The following is a 23,084-nucleotide window of genomic DNA, read 5'->3' on the forward strand; positions in this document are numbered from 1 at the left end:
GATTGGATCGTCAGAGACTCGTGGACGACTTCCGACCACAGGGTGATTACCTGCCAAATCAGAAGATCATTAAACAGGCTACTGATACCTAAACAAACACTAAATCGCTTCGCCATCCGCTGGGCGAACTGGGAAAGGTTCAGAGAGGTTTTAATGCCCGCTGCAGCCCTACACCTGGAAACAACAAACCAGAATGGGGATCCAGACGAGAATCAAAAGAGGGTAACGGAAATAATACTTGCGGCGAGTGAAGCATCAATGAAGAGGAGAAATCCCAAACCGGGAGCAGTCCCGTGGTGGACTCACGAGATCCAGCAACTCAGAAGGGAGACCATGAGAAGAAGAAAACTCTTTCAACGGGCAAGACGCACATGGCCTGCTGCTGAGGTCCAGATACTAAAGGAGCACTATAGAGAAGCAAGAAACAGATATACGGATGCGATAAACAAGAGCAAACAAAGAGCCTGGGAAAACTTGGCAGGCATAACAGGAAATAATGAGCCATGGGGGGTAGTCTATAGGATAATCACAAACAAACTCCCCAGGGGGGAAGTTATTTCTACCACATTGACACCACAGGGGAGCCAAACCACCACATGGCAACAGTCAATCACAAATATTCTGGGCACTATTTTCCCGGAGACTGCCATGCCTACTTCACCTGAACAGCATAGAATATGTCAAGAAAATGACATATACACCACTGACTCCCGTGAACCACCGTTCACGCTAGATGACATCAAATCCGCGGCAAATCACGTAAGAAATAATAAGTGCCCTGGCCTCGATTATCTCGAACCGGAAATTGTCAAAAAAGTAACGGATCTGACCCCCGAACTCCTTCTAAATCTGTTTAACAACTGTTTGCATCAAGGCATCTTCCCAAGAAACTGGAAGACTGCGGGACTGAAGCTGATCCCAAAAACACCCACGAAGCCTCCACAACAGCCAACCACTTACAGACCGATAGCTTTGCTACCAGTGATCAGCAAACTATTTGAGAGAATGCTATATGCCCGAATTGACACACATTACAAGAGTGCTGAACTGCACATGTCTACCCAGTTCGGCTTTAAGCCTGAGTCTTCGACAGTAGAGGCACTTAGACATCTGCTGCACGGTGTGGCCAGTTGCAACAGTAAATACTACCTAATCATCTCCATAGATTTTGCCGGGGCTTTCGACACCATTTGGTGGCCAAGTGTCCTGGCAAGGCTAAGGCGGGCCAACCTTCCCTGCAATTTGTATCTCACTATCAAGTCTTACCTTACCGACAGGAGTATTAGTGTCGTGGCACCCTATGGTAGGGTAAACCGCCGTGTCTGCAGGGGTTGCCCCCAGGGTTCTGTCCTGGGGCCGCTGTTGTGGAACATTGTCTTGGATGAGTTCCTGGCCATGGACCTTGGTGACGTCCAAACCCAAGCTTTTGCCGACGACTTAATCTTGAAAATTGCTGCCGACAGTAGAACCCAGTTGGAGGTAAAAGCAAACCATGCCATCAGGATACTACAGGACTGGACCATCTTACACTGCCTAAAAATCTCACCAACTAAGACATCCTCAATTTTACTGAAAGGCTCCCTTGACCTGCACAGGCCACCTCAAATAAAGGTGAACAACACCACAGTGAAACTCCAAAGCCAGCTTAAGTACCTGGGGGTGATATTAGATTGTAATCTTTCCTTCAAGCAGCATCTCACACATTTAAGAACAAAGATAAGGAAGTACTCTGCACTGTTAGCACGTGTGGTTCGTCGGGACTGGGGACTTAAACGTCGCGTGCTCTCCTTATATTATAAAACGACATTCCTACCAGCTATAACATACGCCTCTGCGGTTTGGTATCACAAGGCATCAACCGCCGTAAATAGACGCATAATCGACTCAATCCATAGAACTATCCTGTTAACCATTACCAGAGCCTGTAGCACCACTAGCACTGTTGCCCTACAGGTCTTGGCCGGAGCCCTTCCCCTTGACCTGGACATCATACGTACTGGAATAGCCTATTATATAACCAAAGGAATGCCTTGCACCCACCAAGACTACACAGTGGATAACAATGCAACCCACAAGGCTGAAAAGAACAGGCTGCAGAAATACCTAAAAGAAACCTGGCAATACCGCTGGACAAACACAACAAAAGGGAACATCACCAAAAAGTTCATCCCGGACGTAGACAGAGTATACCCCATTCTTCCAACCTGGCTGCAACCCGGACTTTACACGACCTACCTCCTTACGGGTCATGGGGCTTTCAATGCAAAGCTTACAGCATTGGGAATAGTGGAGGATCCGCGTTGTACTTGCGGGGAACAAGAAAGCTGGGTGCACATTATGTTTGAGTGTGTCCAATACGAAGACCTTAGATGCAGACTAATAACTAGAGTTCACTATTTACCGAGGGATCTCGAGTCACATCTACTAGATACACAAGAAGAATATTTAGCCTTAACTGATTTTGCCCAGGGATTATTTAGCAGGCGCCAAACACTAGCCGCCATATACCGAAGACCTTAACGGAATGAGACAAAACAAAACTGCAAATAGCTGCGAGACGACACAGAGGAACCGACTATACAGACCTTGGACTGACTACAAAATGCACTAGGAAAAGACAAGTGACAATAGATTGTCGAACTACAAGAGTCATGATTACCGCCAATAGAAGCGAAAAAACACCTTTAAATAGTCGTGACATCAGAACAAAGGGACACTGCCCCAAGACCTTGCAGCATAGACCCACTACATAATGACAAAAGGTAGTGTAAGGACTAGCAAACATCACGGAAGGGATAAAACCCCATAATGACAGCCAGTAGACTTGATTATGACCCCAAGATAATGACCAGAAAATAAGCCCCAGACCACATGCAGTCTGGAAGGATGACATCCAGATTTAATCCCCTATTAGTGTCCCACCTAGATGAGACTCAACGGCCAATTTTTTAGGGCCTGCAAACTGATGGAGACGACATACGTGGCACTCTCCCGCCGGAACAGCCTATTGGCGACCCAAATCCGCACTCTCTTGAGCGGATCTTTCTTTCCAAACTCCTGGGGAGGAGAGGCTTGCCTCTCCTTGCCTCCCCAATTTTTTCACTCTGGTGGGGCACGGGCATGCCTCACTACCTGCAGGGGCCATCTACTCTGTCGGCCCCTTATTTCCAATTTCTTCCCCCCAGTCTTCATCCTCCCCCCAAACTTTTGTCTTGCACAGCGTTTAGCCCTACATGTCAAAATCAAAAGAGAACATCAAAATTCTTGCCCGAACCTATTTGGTTTTTAAAACTCACTTTCACCGCACAGCCCCACGTCGCGCAATATTAATACTAACTTGTATCACTAATATCAACCTCGATTTTTTTTTTTTTTTTTGGTCCTAGCCACTAAAATCCCAGGAAAGTAAGTGGCAAGACCAGCCAGAGTACAAATATTGGTAACACCCGGCCAGCCTCCCTGTGGCAGGTATTGGTAACGTCGGGTCTCACTAGGGGCCCGGCGGCTAACAGGCCGGACGAACAATGGGCACAACAAACTACACAGTACATATCCCACACACTTTTAAATCTCTGGCTTGTCCGATACAGAGAACATACGCGGAGATGGGAGAAATCCCAGGTGCCGTCAGACCCCGAACATACCTAATACCTAATACCTAATACGGCCTTAGTTACTGATACTTCGAAAATCCTATTACAACAACAACCTGACTTTGATTTCCGCTTTGCTTCTCCCTCTGGGATGACAGCCCCCTTCATCAGTTACTACAAGTAACATACGGTAAAATATCAGCAGCGATAATTGCATAATGGATACCAAACAAAATTTATATTGTACGAGTAAAACGTTTAGGAAGATATCATTATCCTTCCCTTCCAATAAATAAAGAAAAAAATCACTAGCATTAAGTGCTCATCTAGTGTTGCTTTGTGTAATGCTGTTTTCGCATTCCCGGGCAGCACGTGCTAGTGCTTATAATAACCATTGTCCCATCTGGTGTAAATGGTAGGAGTCAGAATACCATCAATGACGCAAGGAATTTTATGGATTTATTTAAAAATGTGGCTGAGTTGGTGGGTCTAACCAACCCATCATGGGTTGCTAGGCTTTTCTCCCAGAAACTCGAGCTTCTCGTCCATCAAATAGCAAATTGACCAATGGATTCATGCAATAATAGACACTCCTTTATATATTAGCATCACTGGAAGATACTGACGCCCTACAGTTTAAACTACTTTAGAGCTTAACAGATACCTAATCTAACCGCCATTTTCATAACACAGAATTATTCCTCATCGTGGATACCTACACACATGGAAGGAGACTTCCCAGTGATGCTACTGGTCCTCTACACTAGCATCTACTATAATACCCACATCCGGATTCTTATGGCATTAATAGCACTCTGCAATTGATGGAAATTTGGAAAGGAGTATTCCAGTGGTTGATGGGGAGCAACTCCAGAGCGCCACTTTGGCCTCTGCTTTGAAAATACGGGAGATCCTCAGATAACTCGCCCAGAATCAATCGACTAGTGAATTCATCTGCAAGGGTCAACCATGTGAACGACATTACCCTATTCTCATGATCTGAGGGACTGGATTCGGCTTGGTTGAGGTGTTGGTCTAGTGCTAGGGTAGCCCTGGTGTCCACTTCCCATAACATGTTTTGCTTTTCCAGATAGTGGACGTCTTTTTAGACAATAACATGCCAGTGAAGCTAAATTCTTGCCCATTGCAGCAATGAATATCAATTAACGTGTATCATCTTCACCATCACGTTGACGCTACTAATATTTTCTCTTAAAACTTATATTTGTTGTCATAAACGATTTATTACTAGAAAATGTACTGTTGCGTACAAATAACACAATTCATTACTATTCAATCTAATTAACGCATGCATTATTCTTTGTCTCTTGTGTGCTGAATAAAAATTAAGCTATAGTTTACCAGTTGATACATATCACAATAAGCACGGTCCACGTCTCGATTGTGTATTATTTTTCTGATTTATAAAAGTGCGCGCATCAGAATAATCTGCATTTTAATTTCCTAACTCAAGTTTAATAAACCTGAAACTGAAACCTCCAGCGCGTTTTTGTGTGCATGTGTTTCACATGAATACGGTTCAGCTAAAGATATTGAAAATAAGCTCATTAATCATTTTGACAATGTTTCGGCAAATTAAATTCCTCTAAGAGGAACAGGCCTGATAATTATATCTGGCCGATTTTGCTGGGCGCATATTTCTTAGAACAGGATGTGTAATTTGGCTCTACAGGATAAAATTAAAAGGATGGAGCAATTCCGTTGTTACTTTCCATTAAATTGTCTGGAACAATTAACGCTGCTTTCCATTTACTATTGAAGGAATACTAAGGAGCCAAACGCTGCTAAGTTAAATTAAAAAAAGAAAGCTTCCTTCCTTGAATGGCACTGATCATTCGTATGCATGATTGCACAAGTTATCTCATTAAAAATAGATTTTTTCAATGTCAGTGTAGTAATTCAATAAATTAAAACTATTTGTCCATTACACATTGTGCTGATAGCAATACAATGAACATACCACTCTGTAATCAAATCAGACAGAAAACAAGCAATAAATAACACTAAAGGAGAGAATTTCTCCAGGTCTTAAAGAAGGTATTTCTACTATTATTTCCAAAATTTCATAGAGTTCACGCTTCCCGCAAATTGGACAGAAATCTAAAGGTAGCTTTTCGGATACTCGAACATGTTGGAAGAATCAGTGAGGATGTCTTTGAATGCTGTCTGGATTTCAGAGAAGGTGCATCAGGAGTGGTTTTCGCTTATAAGTAAATGAAGGCATGTTAGACTAGAATGACAATAGAAAACGTTCCCAAAATAACCTCTTCTTCCTATTTCATCTGAAGCTTAATGCCCATAGTTTTGGTTCAAGTAAGAACATGTGCATGTATACTTGCGCATTAATGTTAGAAGCAGTGTAAATAAATGTGATGAATTTGATTAAGTCATCAAATTCTGACATTGTAGAAATAGCGGAAACATGGTGTCGCTCAGACCACCAAACCAGTGTTCTCCTCCGAGTACTGGCAGCTCAAGTGGGCTTTCCACAAGCTCAACCGATCTCCCCAGCTGCGGACTACCGCTATGACCAATACACACTCGAAATCCCAAGGCTTACGTGGCTCATTGATGAAAGGAGACTCGTCATTACGGTCAAGCTCATGAGTGCTCTCATTTCCTCTCCTTCCTTCTGGGACAACTGTGCATGGAGGATCCCAGTATCGCATCTGCGAGCAACTCCACAGCTATGCCCTATTCGAACACGCCTTCACCTGTCGGACCGGGTTCCTTCCTCGGCAGATGTTAGCACGCGTCCAGGATATAGATGCAATAAGTTTAATCAGGATCGACAATACAGGAAAAGAATACTCCGTGGAAGTTGACCAAGGCCACAGCTGACCCCAATCAATGCACTCTATTATTCAATTCAATGTATATGATCATGAAATCCGATGTATATTCTTATGTTATGTATTTTATAACATAAAATTTGGGTGATTACCCAAAGGATGATGTTCCCTTTGTAAGGTCATATATTAAATTCAGTATGCTATTTCAATATAATAATTCATGTCCACAAAACTCTGTAACGAGATGAAATAAAAATCAGTCGCGTAGAATTGCTCACAGTATTACCACTAAGAACAGCAAAATGGCTGAATGGACAAGGAAGTATTTCTAGATCAACGTTCATAAGAAGTTTATTCATCGTTTTGGTTGGGGGAGAAATCCATTCCGACTTTTTGCCAGATCTTTCGGAATCACATGTATATCAACAAAACTCATTAATCGAAATGAAGACTGGGCATTATTAGGCATTCTACTCAATGAACTACACGGAGTAGTATGCCTAATAATGAAGGTTGCTCCAATCTCATTCAGAGTAGTAAAATCTTTCATTTGAATCGAATCCTTAAAAAAATGTTGTAATCGAAATATTACTCCAGAAATATTACTACTAGCTTGAAGCTTTGTTCACCTATAGAATTCACAATGTCAATGACGTAGAAATTTCCGCAGAGTCTATTCCAGAATAATATCTGCAAAATCTCTGACTCTGTATACCGAATGATAAGCTTTATTAAAAGGTATGAACCACATCAAACAAGACCACTATCAGAGGGACTACATCAGACAATGTATATTATCATTGGTAATTCCCGTTCCAGAAGTGTGGAACGCCGCGTTTGATGAAGATATTGGCGAATATAAAAGCACGGACGCTGCACCAACTACTAATATTTAAATGCTAATAAATATATATCTGGACAGTCGAATTTACTGTATAAAAATTTTCCTTCCGATCAACAAATATTCAAATAGTCCTATCGCACTGCCAGATAACAGATGCGGACGTCCATATTTAATGGATCCATGGACTGGCTCTTTTAAAAGTCTAGCAGAGATGAAATGTTTCGGGCTATTGTGGATGTTAAATGGATGCTGTAGAACAAAATAAATGCAAATAAGTATAAAGTATAAGAGAGAAACAGCAAGTAACAGCTCAGTGCCACTTTGAAGTAATGGAACTTCGCGATAGTTTACTGACAACAACAGAAAATGTTACGGCAATGACAAACGTTCACGTGATACCTACAGTCGTTTAGGAGCAAAATACCGCCAAAGCCTTTTATGGCAATAGCACCTTTTTTTAAAGCGGACTCGTCTTTCTAATGTTCACTTATGAGCTCGCAGTGTAAGCGATTTTCAGCGCACCATAAAGAACTGCAAGATGCAGCGCCTCGAAGTCGACTTCAATGGCTGTCTCACTAACTTCAATGACACACGATTACCAGATTTGTGTGCCAAGTGCTCTGCTGAACCGACGCACTTTTCAGCCTGTAATGGTTCGCTATCTTCCGTGACAGTGATGTATGATTTGAATTTCGAACTTTCTTGCATGTGTTCTTGGGATCCCAGTGATGAATTATCCTCACTGAATGCGCATAGCGTACTTTCTGTAGTATCAACAAGATGAAAAGAATTCCACACATACAAGAACTGCATTTTAGTCCACGCTATGTTTTACAATAGTTAACAATCAAAGGCGTCCATTAATAGCATAAAAATTAATGAGATTTGTAATTGAAAATAACAAATCTGGATCTGAAAATCCAGATTTGCTTTTTTTTTCTTTTACAAACTGGATTTGTTTAAATTACAAATCTGGATTCATAATTCAAATAGCTATGGTTATCAATAGCAAGTTAATATTTGTTTGACTGCCAAAAGAAAAACAATAATTTATATTTAGTTAAAATTCTGTTCAATTGTGCGTTAGCTAAATTATATAATTAATTTAGTTTCAATAGACATTGTGTGCTCTTTGTGGGAAATCAGGGAAATATCGAGTTAAACATTATTATGTAGCACAATAAAATTTCATTAGGGTCACAGGTTCGAAATCGGTTCCGAAAATCTGGATCTGTCTTTGTCCAAAAAAACAAGGGATCGTTCAAGTTCACTATCATTGTTGACAGTGAAAAATTTTATCAAATTCTTTCTTTTATATTAATATAAAAGTACCATATTTGAGAATTTCGTCCAGATATTTCATTTTAGTTTTGTTACTAAGATTTATCCTTTTTCCTCCTATACAGAAATATCTCATATCTGCTGTCCTAATCTTTATACTAGAAGCATTTATAAAATAAAAAGCAAAAAAGTGAGAAAAATACTCTCTCTTTCTCTCAGAGACGGCATTAAATATTTCTGCGCCCGCGGCAGCAAACAAGAGGTGCATCCCCATCATCAAAACCGTATCATATACACTATTAAATCCTTCAACTCTTGAGCCCCTCCCAGCCTTGTGCCCGAGGCAAACACAGGTCGATGAAGACTCGCTTTTCAACTTTGCTCGCTCTCTCTCTCTCTCTCTCTGATTCAACACACCGTTCCCTATGTTCAGCCCAGTTTTCTAACATCTGTTCGAAGGCTCCTTTATAGGTCGCTTAGGAATAAAGATAACTGCGTTATCAAGTTCAGCATCCAAGCCAGTGTGAAGTGGGCGATGTTTTTAATCCTTTTGATTGTGCCAGATGAATAGGATGGATGGAACACAGATATTTATGGTTAATGCAATGAACTCATTGGCTATCGTCGAATTACAAAAATCTCACAAACAGGTATTTTATCTAGTCTGATAATTTTTAAATAGTTAAGAACTTCGATGTTAGCTTCATTCACACTTCAAGGATTTAAATATAAATTTTCCTAATGGAATAAGTTACTTGCTAGAATAACAAACCCACGAATATATAAGAGGAATTTCATCCATTTGAACAATTATTGATTTATTAACGGAAAGATTCCTTAGTAATCTTAAAGCAGTTTCTCAAATTGTTTCTTGAAATTTTCTGATAAGATAACTGCCTCCTTCCATTCAGTTCGGAACGGTTTTTTAAAGAAACCATTCTAAAAAGGAATATGAGGGATATACTGATCCCTCATGGCCTTACTTTCAACGAGGCAGCTAAAGCCATGAGGGATCAGTATATTGTCTTTGTTAGTGTTTGGTTTGTATAGTCAATCTTCCAGAGATGAAAAACTGAAGATTAAGGGCAGGGAAATCGTGTAGCACATCCCAAGAAATTGGTGAGAAAGTTCTTTCTCCTTATTTGGCAAATTTGGCTGCTGATGGGAATCGGATATCCCAGCCTTCTCCTCACAATGTGAAAGCGGAACGATTTTGTCTAAGATGGCAATGAATAAAGCAAGTGTACTTTTCAAAATTTAATAAACTTTACCCTCCTAATCAGCTGACCTGCTTTCCCCAACAAAAGAAAAATCAAAGGTCGTATGATTACGAAATGAAAAAAAAATTTCCTTTTCCACTAAGATTCTTAATCAAAATATTATTCAATTTACGCATTTTGAAATGGACCATGAAAACGAGTTTCATCGTTGCATAATTTTTCTCTTAATCTGGCGCAGTCAAAGGCATTTTTCCATCTTTTGCACGTTCTTTACCAACCTGAATTCTCGATAAAGCAATAAGTTCTTCAATCATTAGATTAATGTAAATAGTATTCAGTACAGGTGCGCTAATCGATGTTCAATATGTAAGCATCCTTTTCTCATCTTTTACTGCTCATACAAAATCAATCTTTTTGTTAAAACTGCGTACGTTATCGGAAAGGAATCCAGTATTCATTCGCATCAGTTCACGATGTATTTCTCTGCTAAAAATTGTGATGAAAGTAATGATTATTTTATTTGTAAGAAAAATTGAACCATGTGTCCACCATACTGGTATGTAAGTGTAAGAGACGAGCACGCCATTGTGGACCAGTATTGCACCAAGGATTTTTATTTTAGGTAGGGGAGGGGGTGAGAATCAGAGTCGTTGCTTTGACCTAAAGAAAATTTAATGCAGTGACAGAGCGCAGACTCATTAACTCTTCCACGATTCTTCAAAAGCTCTATCCTGATGACGTCCTGAAAAGCATGACCCATGACAAGCCCTCTATTGCTGTTCAACGTGTGTTTAATAATTAGAAACGTTGTTCAGTGATTCCTATTCCACTTGTTGTTCACATGTCCCGACCTTCCATCATAACAAACATGACCAATAATATTGAATTGCACTGTCCATGGTACCAAAACAACTCTGGTCTTTTCCACTCGGTGTGGAGAGAAGGGCGATTCTACTAACCGTGCTATCCACGACGACTCCGTTTTCTTCGACTGATTTTGGGGAAAAAATATCAGATGAGCTGATTTAACGATATCTGTTGGCAAATTTAGGTTCTTAAGCTATTTTGTTAAGTTCACAACTACTCTGTTTGCATCTTGCGAAGTTGTCCGAATATCATCCTTAGGTTTCGTAGTTAAGATATTCTTTGTAATTCGTAAAAACGGTTCCATGCTACTGCGAATGTGATGCCATACAGTAACCGTCTTGCAGTTCTTGTTACAATATTAATTATTTTGATTCCAAAGTGTAAATTAAGTACTTTTCTATAAGTCTGCAATATAAAATGTTTGCAGTCGTATTGAAGTAAAATAATGTTTTAGTATCTTCTTGATTTCATTAAGATTCGGGTTATCATAGGCTGCTATTATGTAGGCATAGAATGTCACTTTGTGCCTCTAACTGGAGGACTTCCTGAATTCTAACTACAGCGTCCGCCAGATTAGTTACGTTGATGCTCTTTTTTTAAAGATATCTTTGGGGGCTGAGCTTTTTTATTGCATTTTGCAAATAAGGTACAAGAGTTTCTTACCATAATTTTTTCAATTGTGCAGGCAACTTACACTGGGTGATACATGATGTATGTTCGTCGTACTGTTGTGAGACTGGGATGTCTCATTCTGTAGGATCACCATTGCACTGAAAAGTATTGATGCGTAATACAACACCTGATTATGTTCATTAGTGACGCAAATATATAAATACTGATTTTATCGTGAAGATTGATATTCCATCAGTACCTGAATCGTTGTTTAATTTGAGAGAGTTTATGACCAACCGGTTAGTGTCTTTGTGTACCGATTGTTCCATCAGTTTGTATTCGTCTGTTTGATTGGAACCAGCGGTGTTTGCTTAGTTACTGGAATGTTTTTATTCATGTCAGAACTTCAGCGCCGATTAAGTTTCTATCTTTGAGAAATTTTTAAAATTTGGGAAAAATTTTTAAACGAATTAACCGAAGTAAATCACATTTTATTCCTTTATTTGGCAAATATAATTAATTAAAATAGACGTTATCGAAGGTTTATCTTAATGAAATGTTTGAAAATCTCAATATAATATAGTATATTTAGAATCAAGTATAGGAAAGTACATTTTTCATTTTTTTATTTGAGAAAATCTCAAAAGCGATGAAATACACACAGGCCAAAAAATAAAAAAATAAATAAAATACTAACCTTTATTCAATATCGAATAGGCCGCCTTTTTTTAATAACAACAAGTGTGCTGCGGGGTGTGGATTCCATAAGGTGTTTTTGAGCGTTTTGGTCTAATTTGTAACGATGATGATTGTAAGCATTCTTCTATCAAAATATCGCGAGGATGCGACAAAGTCCAAGGAAAAGGAATTCGTTGCGTATAGCTCCAGCTTATTCTGCACATTCTCAATAGAACTGAGATCAGGTGCATTTGGGGGAGAGTTAAGATGGTGAAAATCGGTTTCATATTTTCTGAACCATTCTTGCACGATTATAGCACGATTGCGCTGTTGTACTGTCATGGATAAAGGGCCGTTCGCGATAAAAGTGTAACATTGAAAGGTGTAGTAGATACGATACAAAATTTAGATACTCCCTGGATAACGTTTGAATTTCCGGCAGTATAACCAGATTAGGTCCATTCCAACAAAACATTCTCAATACCATAATACCATCTCCAGATGCTCCAGATGTCTTAACATCTGTCCATCGCTTCGTAAGGTTCTCGACACACTCTCTGTCTACCATCAGTGCAAAACAAAATATATCGTGATTCATCTGACGACATGACTTTCTTCCATTGTTCTACTATCCAATCACAACGTTCTCGACACCACTGCAAGCTGAGTTTTTCTATTTTTGTCTGAAAAAATTAGCTTCTGGATAGGCAGGCGAATGCCAATACCCAATTTCTGCAATTCCCTGCGCATGGTGCGGGTTGAAATAGGGCAATTCTGTGCTTGGTTGAAGTGACGCCACAATGAGAGAATTAGATCATGAAAAAAAGATGACTAAAAGACAAAAGATAGCGAGGGACTCTCATAAAATACATCAGATATTTCAATCAGCTTTTGCGATAATTATCAAACAATGAACCATTCGAACTAATGACAAAATATCATCCCTAAACAACACTAAGATTTCACTTCAGTACCATCAATCTTCGTAGCAACTTGCAAAGTCGAATTTTCAGTTGAATATTGAGTAAGTCCAATTATTTATATTTAATTTGACAGTTCTTTTGCAGAAAAAGCAGAAAAATGGGAGAGAAAAGGTTTAATTTCTGCTGTGATTGTCATTATGACAAGCAGAGCTAACATTAAATTCAATTTGTGGTCGGATGTGGTAACGAAATGTTCCGTTAAAGCATTCGCGTACCTCGTAATTTACATCTAAGTTCCGGTGAAGAAAAATTAACAACTTCAGACTCCGATAAACACATGGAACATCTAAAAGTGGAAGTTCAATTGTGAACTGACGTCGACTTCTTACCTCTTGTTGCTAAGCGACAAGGAACAATAAATATACAATTAAATCTCCACGGTGTGGAATGCCGCATGCAGCTGCGGTACTGATAAGGAAGCTTAATTACTTCTTGTGATTCATATATTGTCTTTGTGGTAGCAAAGCCACGCTAGTGAAGGAACAATGCTGAGCGCGCTGTCTACAACGAATGCACTTGGGGTGCATAAAACTAGATGATAATGAAACTGTGTAATTAAGACATCGCTAAAGAAACGTATCTCTCTTTACCTTTGTGTACATGGAGAGTCTCCTACAGAAAAGCGAAGTATTTTAAATATTCAAACTATTTTCAGCCAGAAGAAATATTGTCCTTTAGGTGTCTTATTTTTAGGTGACATTACAGACTTTTAGGTGTCTCGTCCTGATGAAAATGCAAATCTTTTTTTCAGTTTACTTTACTTCAAATTAACTCTTCACCAGAAGTTCATTTGCCTGCTAGAATCCAGGAGTTCAATTGGTGAACGAAATCAACAAAACAAGAGAGAGGGAAAGGAGTAAGCCATTAATTCTGTTTTCGTGCTCCACCGATAAAACAAAAACAAAACTACACATAATGGAAATGAAGATTCAAACTTTAACTACTGTATTTGAATGCCTAAATCGCAAAGTTAGTTAATTTCCAGTAACCAACAAGGGAGTAGGCGGAAATTGCGTGGCTGTAATCGAATTACGAGGCGCATTAATTAGAGCGCAAACAATAGCATGTACAGATCTATAAGGCACGTTGCCAGCACCTTATGCGATGAGAAAGCGCACTGCCTCCTTCCATGGCATCCGCAAAATCCCAAATGTTCCACATCTATATTTGCATAATTTTTTTATTGTGCTGTGAAGGAATGCAGATGCATGAACCTGAATCCTTTCCACAACTTTATGGCGTGACCATGAGATTTCTTTCCTTCTTGGAACATCCACTTTTCACTGGAGACATTTTGTGCCTGTTAGAAGTGAAGGAAAACTTGAAACTTCTTATTGTCGTTCAAAATAGTAATCTAGGTCACAACAATTACGCCCATCAATCTACTCTGCTTTGCATGCAGGTTGCTCAACCTGACAAGATGGATAAAATTTTAATAACGGTGCAAGTGCTAAAATTTAGGGGTTTGCCCATTGTTCTGATGCTCAAAGTAATTTAAAAATTACAATCTTTGCACGAGCTAATCCCCCTGTACAGCTAACGACTCTGGACTTCCCTATAGTTTGAAATGTCTCTTTCAGTATCATCATCAATGTTAATCTACAATAATTACGATCACTAGGCATTGAGGGCTATTTCTGTACAATTTAGACGTCCTAACACTTCAATGAACTGAACCTTTTGATCAAAACAAACTGGTCTTCAATTCAGTAATATTCACCCGGGGCGAAACTGCCATAGCGCTAGAGATTTGAGAATCTGTTTCCTTTGCCATTAATACAAAATCTGCATCTCGTCGGAACTCTTTAGGATTTGTGTTTTTTCTCTTTCACAAAGTCTTTTGTGAGATACTTTACTCCAGATTAATTTATACTTACCAGTGCTCGATATTCAGCGTCTCTTGGTGATTTAAATTCATCCAAAACAGCCTCCCTTTCTGTTACTGACTTCATCAGTTCAGCGGCGCCTCAGTAGCCAGGTGGGAAGGAGCAGCAGTGCGTAGCACACGCTTCTTGATTAGACCGGGGTTCGGGCCCGTCACCACCCGATACGGAAAGGTCAGGAAATGACCACCGCATATCCCCCGAGCAATATGGCCTTAGTTGCTAATGCTCCTAAAAATCAAATAACAAATAACATCATCAGTTCAGCAGTCGTCCATTTTCGCGTAGACCCTGAACAATTATTTTAAAGGTATGAAAAGAAGGATGACCTAATTAAATGGAAAATGTTCCCAAAATTACTTCTGGGAAATTTTTCTATTTAGTTTTGGTACTTGCTAGATTCCACAAATGTTCTCACTGAATAGAACTAAAACTAACTTGCTAAATGCACTAGCAGAGTTAACAGAGCAGCTGAGTTAACGAGTTTCGGATGAAGGCTGTGCGATTTTATTTCCCAGTAATCAAAATATTTCATGCAAAAATACACTACTGATACCTCATGACCTTAACTACCTTAATTTAATACACGCAACCTCGGCCTCGCCGAAGTCTTCTCAGTAAGCGAATGACGCTCTATACTTTCCCTAATAACAACTGCGTCTTTCAATCTGTATCTCTTAATGGCATCAAAACACACAGGCCTATCTATCACGTTTAGAAGTTCTCTCGGGATTCGGAGGATTCACTTATCTGTCGATCTTCATTGGGGTCGCCATTTGTTTTGTACGTTAGTGGTCTGCTACAACGCCTAGCTTACGAGGAATTAAATCTTAAGGAAGTGTCTTGCTGAAGTTCCGCAGCAAGTAAATGCCCTGTTAGAACTGTTGCTATACGAAGCGATACCTAAAGCGAAAAGCAATCCAATGCAAAAATAGGTTTCCTGACTAGGGTCCCCACACTGTTATGTTAGGTGTGTGTGTCACAAAAGCTATGATGCATCAGTATATTGCACTAACTGTGTCTATTACTCTATCGATTTGCTGTTTACTGAACGATAAACTCAAGTTTCCGGGAGATAAAACCATACATAAACGCGTTTGAAACTGACCAACTCAGCCATCGACAAAAATGTCACAAAAGTTCTCATGTCATCGATGGGATTCGAACTCAGACTTTTTCTACCCGGAAATGGCCTAACAGTCGTTATAACCAGTTATAACCACCGTTAGGCCATTTACGCTGCCCGTGAGGGTCATTCTAGCTGATGATTACAATAAAAATTAATTTCCTTTTGATGATAGTCTGAAAGGAAATCTAATTTATTTATCTTGCTTCTGGCTATGTTTGTGGACTGCCCTTTCTCGGGTAGGAAAGTGGGTATAATAACGAGGAACCCTTCTTTAATTTCTTTTCACACCGTGGCTGAATTAATCAGTTTCAAGCGAGGATGACAAGGTTTTTATTCTTGGAATCTCTGGTTTTTCTTCCAGCGAAACAGGACACACATAACTTTCAGACATAACACACAAAAGTGGATGAGTTTGTTCTCTCGGGTACCTCTAATTTGAAATATTATATTATTATTATGTTTTTGGACTGGCAGAGTTGAACTAACTCTCATGGGCTGCCCCTACACATGATGCATATTCTGGACTGTGGGTTATACCCCTGTAGAAATAATTTATGTATTTTTTTATTTATGTAAAATATGTTATATGACAGGTAAATCCAATTACAATTCAAAAGAAATCGCAAAAAAAAAAAAAAAACAATTATAAAGTTGAAGTTATAATAATTATAATTATATACTAAGTGAACAATGATTAAACTATACATTTGAATTGTAACAAACACGATGTTAAATAAATCAGACAACGCCTCGATACTCGAGGCCTCGACCTGAGTGACTTTTAACGGGACGTCATCATAGGATGCCATATTAGAAATCAATCTATCCGTGCCATTGCAGCAAAACCGCAACATCCTTGATTAGGGCCGGAAAATCTTTTTTTGTGATCGAGTGCCAAAATTTCTGATAGGTTTATGGACAAATTTTGTTGCGTGTCCCTACAATGCTAACTTAAGTTTATTTTATTTAATCGCTCGTTGAAAAGATTTGGGACAGCAGTGTACGCCGCGTGCTAAGACCTAGGGCAGGCGAATCTATAGCACACGTGTGCTATAGATTCGCCCTGTCCTAAATTAATGGTGGCTAACGTATTCACCAAATGGAAATGTTATAGTGCTACTACAGCGAGCAGACAGCAGAAAATGAATGAAAAAGATCAGACGACGCTCAGAATTGTGGGACGTTGATCCTGTGAATAATTGTACAAGGATGATAACCAGGAAGCTGCATGAAATTGGCTCTTATGGAAGAGCTATAGCACATAAACTAAACATCACAACTTCGACTTGTCTGGTGCAAAGGCCATCATGATTTGTCCCTGGAAAATTGAAAATCCGTGTAATGTAGTGACGAATTACATTATACGGATACAATCTTACGATCTGATGGCCATTCTTGGGTGTGGAGGATGCCCGTTTATTGTTAGTTTGTAGGTGCATCAGAGACAAACCATTTTGCGCCATTGTGTATTATATCTTTGAAGGTTTGTGTTCCCGGGCCGAAATAACTCACCGAGAAATTCTACTTCTTCTCCTTGATATCTGCTAACTACAGCCTCAATTGAAAAGGCATTGAATAATTCTTCCAGTCTATGACATGACTACCATACCCGTCAAATCGAGCGAAAAGTGGCGAAACCACTACACTGTCTCGGAGGAGGCGAATGCCCAGAGAACGTTATTTTCCAAAACGAGTTGTACCAGCTGTGAAGTGTGGTAGAGGTAATATCATTGTCTGCAATTGTTTCTCTTGATTTGGGCTTGGCTACTGGTCGACTTTTCGGAGCAATGAATATTATGCAGTACATTGATATTCTAACTTATCCTATACTGTGGCAGCTTTAGGGCTCTTTGTATTTCGACATGGCAATGCGTTTGTAGTTCACTGTCATGCACCATTGCTACACATCCTGTAGTGACCTAGTTGATATAAGCTTGCGAAAGGTTCACTGGCCTACCCAAAACTCACCCCCCCCCATCAATTCCACAGAACACCTTTTCGATAAACTAGAACACCAGTTTTGGGATAAGTCATCCTAACATCCCGGGTGAATGGAACAGCACTCCGAAGGGACATTTTGAACTGTGACAAATGATTACAGGTGTTTAAGTCCATGAAAATCAATGATTTGAACAATGAAATTTTCATTTATTTGAGAGAATCTTTGTAATTCTCCCAACATCAGTAACTGACCACTGTTTTGAAGGAGGAATTGACTAAATTGCCTTCTTCCTGTTATCACAAAGTGATCCAAAGTCTACCAACGAGAATATATTAATTAAGGCCAAAGGCAGTCTTAATTGATATATTAAATATTGTATCGATAAAATATTATTTAAAACTTGCAGGTGTAAGATTATATTTGGAAATATATATTTGAACTTTGTATTTTTAAACATTTATATTTTTCCACATATTTAGCTACTTGATATTGTAAGAAAAACTCCGATTATTCTACCTTTCCGCACAACTCGAAAATTATTTACTGTTGAAGGTGATAAACTCAATGACCACAATGCACACAGAGTTGGGTGTACATAGTTAGCACAGCTTAAATAATTTGGGTCCAAAATTGGTATTTAAATGCTTATTTTAACCTGAATGGTTCTTCTTGATAAAGTCTCCCTTAAATACCGGCTTCCAAATAAAAAATTGCACGTCCAACACCGAGGTTACAGCAAACAAATCTTGAAACTTCATTCACACAGCCTCCAAGACTGTTTTTCGCTTCCCTGAACAATTTAACCACATTCGTGTTTCTCACGGAACACCGAAGCCTGTGCTAGCACGAGAATGGTCACTCCTAACATCCCGTGTGAATGGAACAGCACTCCGAAGGGACATTTTGAACTGTGACAAATGATTACAGGTGTTTAAGTCCATGATAATCAATGATTTGAACAATGAAATTTTCATTTATTTGAGAGAATCTTTGTTGTAATACTGAATACTGTACGATAATTCACCTCGACGGGCATACCAGGGGTGTACATAGTTATTAGTTATTTTTTACATAAACCACTCTTTTTACCACTTTCTCTGCCAATGAAAAGCATTAGAGACAGAAGGAGTGAATGATGGAATTATTTTAAACTGGTAATTATAAATTCTGCAGAGAAGAATAGAAGGCATTACCATCCTGAATAATTCAACTACGCATTAGGAAAGGGAACTGATTAAGTAAAAAAAAAGTACATTAAATCTCCCGAAGCTTCACAATTTTTGAGAAACTTGCGCGTGAAGTAGAAAAGTAAACCAATCGATTAACTATACGCAAAATGCAGAAAATTGAGGTTACTGCGAATGCAGCAATGACTTTTCTTGCAATCGAAGTCAAAACCAACAGCGCGTTCCCGGAAAAATACGAACAGGTACAGAGGTACAGCATTTCCTCTCGTTAAAGGTGGTAAGTTAGGATTTCCTTTGTCCATAATGGTCCCACATTGAGGATTTTTCGCCTTTACTGGGTTCTGAAAAGCATTATCGGAAACTCTTCATATTCTTATTCTCCAAAGTGAAATTATCGACTACTCTTTGACAGCGTGAACCGCTTTACAGATCGATCAGAGTCTTTTATGATATCCCCCTTTTATTCGACTTCTTATGGTATAAGAAAGTATAACCAAGCTCATAAATAATACCATTTTAAGTGGCTGTAGTTGTGATTACTTCAAGAAAATTTGGAGGAGGGGATTAACTAAATTTTTTTCTCGACTTCTGTCAGTGGTTATATTTAATGAACATCTAAATTCCATACATTAAGCATTTTGACATTCGTTTCCAGGATCACCCAATTACCTTCGTTTCGAAGCAGACAGCAGCTTACCAGAAGTGGACTAACTATCTAACGAAGTGACAGCAAAGACTAATGAACCTAAACATCCGCGGACTACCACAAGTCTGATCCTTTGCTAGTTGGCAGTTATTTACTTTTAGTTGAACATTCATCAGACCGCGACTCGTTTCACCCATGAAACAGTCCCTATTACTATATGTCGTTGTGATAAAACATACTGTTAAAATTACTTACCATGGTGGAGGGTCACTTTAACGAGTGCCATGTAAGTAGATGCATTTCTTAACGTGAAACTGTCCAGAATCCTTTCAGAAAAATTTTAATCCATATCATTGGTAATCAGGAGTCTGCAATTCAAAAGTGTCAAATATCTCTCCAACACGCATGAAATTTTACTTACGGTAGATCTTATCTTACTTACGAGGTATAATCAAAACGTTCGTGGACGAATTAGTACCGTGAAATTTCGGCGTCGTCAAATGCAACATGTTTTGTAACTCATAGTACCCCATGAATCATTCATTTATCTGCAGTTAGTTTGCATTACAGCGCGTTAAATAGACGTTTGATGTGTTTCATCGCATTTTAAAATGAGTGATTTTATTCAGCAACGAATTTACATCAACCTTTGTTTCAAATTAGAGAAAAATGCAATAGGAACCAACGAAGCTAGTTGTTCCTTCGTCCTGGCGAGTCTGGAGACAGCTTTTTCATGCCATGTAATTTCTTGGAAAGTGCTATTTCCGTATATGAATCTTTATTTAGCTACCTGTCGTTTGAGGACTTTTCAGTGGTCCGCAAAGTTTAAAGACGGCCATTTGTTTGTCTAAGATGATCCTCTCTCTCTGGCGCCCAACTTCAATCGCTTGCGTTTGAATATAATCAAAAGTAATCGACCGACTAGCTGCAAATAAATTGGTATTTGTTAATGGACATTCAGCCAGTTTTAACACAATATTTGAAATGCGAGCGTTTCAGCCAAGTTTATACCACTCGCCCTCACTGATGATCACAGAGAGCAGCGAGTTCTTTGCATGTCGGGTTCTTCTCCAACGTGTTGTTGCTGACCCACACGTTGTTTCATCCATCATTATCAGAGACGATTCGTGGGTGGGCGTGTGGCTATGACCTGAAACAAAAGCCTAGTCCCCTCAGTGGAAGACTTCGTTTTCTCCAATGTCCATAAAAATGATCAAATACGAAGATCCTACCTTCACATTTTTTGACTCGCAGTGCATTATTCAGCAGATGACGTTTGCGAATTACGAGAAAGTGAAGTAAAAATGTTAGGAATTCACAGATATTTCAAGGGAAAATTATTGTTGTAAAAGCGGACAGTTAGCGTTCAGTACAAATTACTTTTTCTTTTCTAAAATATATGGAATGATAGTGTAATACTGAATGTCATTTAAGTGAACATGGAGTGGTTTATTGGAGCACGCTTTTCAATAATAAATAAGCCATCAAGGAAGATCACTGACAGATACCAGTCGGCTTTGTTAAATATCTCTACTTCAGCGAACATTTTCAATTGCTTCAGTAGATCAAAATGTTTCAAGCTACGTTAGCAAAACATACCAGGTCTCCCATTACCACTCTAAACGACATACTTCGTAGGAAAAGTAAACACAAAAACTTTTGTCGGAATCAAACACACGTGGAATGACTAGATGGCTGGCAGCCAACTCACATTCACTCAAATTGAAGCGGAACTTTTGATGAATTGCATTCGTTATTTTAAAGCAAATTTATATACGTATTCATTTCAATTCTCTAAGTGCTGTTTGAGAGGAACACCCCTAAGAAATAAATGACAAAGAAGAGCCCTCTCATGATAATAAAATAAAATACGATTTATTCCCTATTCGGAAAGGGTACAAAAACAATCCACATGAATTACAGACACTGATCCCCGAAATAGTGAGGGATAACTCAAGGTCTCAAAAAATACACTTTAACAAGCCTTAACAAGGGATGGTAGGTGGCTAACAATTTGTACGTAGAACTCAGTTTTTCGATGCAGATCTCATGGGATCCATTTCATCTGGCCATAAGAAAAAGCGTGAAGTTTATTGTTCTGAACAGTATTTCAGTTATGTATACTATAAAATTTAGAACACGCGACAGCAATATGCAAAGGAGCATTTATTGCAGTAAGAAAACATTCCAAATAAAACTGTGTTGGTCAATGTGTCGATATTGAGCATGCGCCTTATGACGTGGAACATTTTGATACCTATACGGTTTCCAAACACTAAACCTACTAATTTTATTACGTGAGATGCAGCCAGGGTACTACGCATAGGCAGAATTGATAATAAAAGAGTAAGTATAGGGTCGTTGTAATGAAATGGGATCCATTTCATTCGCAAGCGTGACATTTATTACACACTAATCAAAAGAGTCATAAGAGCAGTATAAATGAGAAAGCTACATTCTGATCACTAGAGAAGCCGCACGCCTATATTCTGGTATGCAAAGTCCGTTGTATATAATATCACCAGGACGCGGTTCAATGAAATACGGTGGAGATGAATACAGAAATTCGCTTCAGGTTTTTGTAGGCTCTGCTGCCGCAGGATGTTTCTGGTTACATCAATAAGATTGCCGACCGCTGTAGCTGCTTCTCGTGCATTTTTATGTTCCCCAATAAGAGACTATTCTTATGGAGAACATAAAAGTACACAAGAAACGATATCCAGCAGCAGTAATCAATTGGAATAATCTGCAGTAAAATTGCCAAATCGCTCCTTAATATCATTTAGAACATTAAGAAAAGGTATCATTGACAAACATGGAACATCAGAAGAGATATCGGCAATCAACCAACAGAATGTAGTGGCGAATCTCTGACACAGGCGCGATGTTTCACATCTCTTTATGACACAATTCTCTATGATCTTCATTAAAAACTATTTATGCAAATGACGACGCAAAAGTTAGGACGCTTAAAGATCAGAAATAGGTTATGACGCTTCAAAAGGATTTAGCCCGATAAGACACTCAATAGCATAGGTATCGATCCAATCACTTTGAGAATAGGTCGAATAACCAAATAACATCCAAGCAACAGCAATCCTATGGGCAGAAACATCAGCTGTGAGAAAGGCCAATGGAGGCTGACAAGATTGATGAAGAGCAACAAAGATTAGTCAGTCAGTCAAATAACAATAGAGTATAACAGTAATAATCAAAGAGGCATTTTAGAAAGCACAACTAGTCGACCTTGTCAATGATGACACGGTCAAAGGAGGAGCAGACCGAATCGGGTTCCACTCCTGTCAGTAGCAAACAAGAAAAATACGGTACGGTGGGCTCAGGAACACTAACACTTAGAAGTGGAGGATTAGGAGAACTTTGCATGGTCTGATGAATCCCAGATTCC

The sequence above is a fragment of the Mastigoproctus giganteus genome, chromosome 11, assembly GCF_048544385.1.
Source record: "Mastigoproctus giganteus isolate SK-2022 chromosome 11, ASM4854438v1, whole genome shotgun sequence".
In the NCBI taxonomy this organism is placed as follows: Eukaryota; Metazoa; Arthropoda; class Arachnida; order Uropygi; family Thelyphonidae; genus Mastigoproctus; species Mastigoproctus giganteus.